This window comes from Lathyrus oleraceus, chromosome 6, assembly GCF_024323335.1.
Source record: "Lathyrus oleraceus cultivar Zhongwan6 chromosome 6, CAAS_Psat_ZW6_1.0, whole genome shotgun sequence".
NCBI lineage: Eukaryota > Viridiplantae > Streptophyta > Magnoliopsida > Fabales > Fabaceae > Lathyrus > Lathyrus oleraceus.
The window spans coordinates 117247425-117249654 of NC_066584.1; positions in this window are offsets into that span (position 1 = coordinate 117247425).

Consider the following 2230-nt stretch of genomic DNA (forward strand, 5'->3'; position numbering starts at 1 on the left):
AGGAGTTTGACATCCTATGTATTAGATCCCTTGGAGTTCAAAGCTCGCCATGGGAAGCTTCTGTCTATTCCTGCTAGTCAAGTGGATGAAGGTCTGATGAGTGTGTTGGAGCAGTTCTATGATCCTCTGTACCGTTGCTTCACTTTCCCTGATTTCCAGCTTTTGCCTACGCTTGAGGAGTATGCCTATCTTGTGGGCATACCTATCTTAGATAAGTTACCGTTTAGTGGCTTGGAGAGAGTTCCTTCTTCCCAAGAGATTGTTGATCTGTTGCACATAGATGTATATGATATTGGTGCTCATATGACTACCAAAGGTGGAATTCAAGGTCTCCCATCTGATTTTCTCATCGCCCAAGCTACCTTGTTTGGGAAGGCCATGAGTGAGGACGCCTTTGAAGCCATATTTGTACTTCTCATCTATGGGCTAGTGTTATTCCCCAACATCGACAATTTTGTGGATGTGAGCGCTATTAGGATTTTCTCTACTCTTAATCCCGTTCTGACTCTGTTGGGTGACACTTATTTCTCTTTGCATATGAGGAATGCAAAGGGTGGTGGTACCATTGTGTGTTGTTTGTCTCTGTTGTACAAGTGGTTTATTTCGTACTTGCCTCAGACGCTTGCCTTTAAGGAGAACAAAGGATGTCTACGGTGGTCCACGAGACTTATGTCTCTCACTAATGATGATATCTTTTGGTATAACCGTGTATATGATGGAGTCCAAATTATTGATTCTTGTGGTGAATTCTCCAATGTGCCTCTTCTTGGTACATGTGGTGGGATTAACTACAACCCTATTTTGGCTCGCCGTCAGCTTGGGTTCCCCTTAAAGGATAAACCTAACAACATTCTGTTGGAAGGTGTGTTCTTTCAAGAGGGTAAAGATCCCCAGAACTTGAAGGGAAGAATGGTTTGCGTCTGGCATAAGATTCATAGGAAGGGAAGGAAATAGCTTGGTCCGAAGAATTGTATTGCTTTGGAACCCTACACCGCTTGGGTGAGGAAGAGAGCGCTTAAGTACCACATGCCCTATGTCTATCCGAGACATACACCTATGGTTATGGTTGGGCCTTCAACCCTCCCTAACCAAGGAGTAGAGGAGTTGAGAGATGAAGACCGTTCGCGTGCTTAGGTTCGTGAGCGAGAGGAACTTCTTCAGTAGCTTAGAGATAAGGATGCAGTGATAGAATTTCTGGAGCATCAGGTTATTGATGAGCCAGATGATGTAGTCACTTCTCTTCTTCATCAGTCATCCAGGTTTTAGAAGAGGAAGTATGATCGACTCGCCAAGGAGAAGGCAGATATGGAAGCAACTTATGAGAGAGAGGTGAAGAGGCTTCGTGCAGCTTACCTTCCGGTCTCGAGAGCTTTGGATGATTGTTTCTAGGGTTCCATAGGATGTTCATTTTCCTTCTCTCTTGTAGTGTATTTGGTTGCCAAGACTGTACTTCTTTGGTGTAAAATTTTTCCAAATATTATTGATATGAATATTCCATATATGTCTAAAAAGATTAATATTTCCCAAATATTTGCAAATAGATCTCTATAAAGTTCCTCTGATAATAAAAACAAATCATGTGCACAAGCATTGCATGCATCATATGCATAAGCAGGTTTTGTTCAGGGTTTCTTGATTAGTGGTCTAACTCTTTGTTCTTCATTTATTTTGAAGACAAGTTGACGCACCGGTATAACACCAGGGCAAATCTTCCAAAGCTGATGGATCATCTTGAACAAAGAGAACCGTGAATTGAAGGAGGAAGTAGCTAGGCTGACTGCCATGATGGAGTCAGTGCTGGCTGCTCAGAGCCAGTCTTCTGTAACACCTGCAACTCCTCCCCAGAGGACGGTCATCTCAGAGATCGCTTCCTTAACTGTGCCTGCCGCAACTGCTCATTTCGCTCCGACTATGCCAGTCGGGTTTCCCTGGGGGATGCCCGCAAATTTTGTGCCTAAGGGTCTCGCTCCGACCTTTGCTTCTCTGCCGACATCTAGACCGATCCTTGTTGTGGCACCTCCCGTTGTGCACACGTTACAGAGAGTCGAAGATACCATTTATCATTCTGAGCCATCTGAGGGCCCAAATGTTTATGAGAAAATGGACGCCATGAATGACCAATTCCTTGAGCTGCGCAAGGAACTGAAGACTCTAAGAGGGAAAGACCTCTTCGGTAAATCTGCTGCTGAGTTGTGCCTTATGCCCAACGTCAAGATCCCTATCAAGTTCA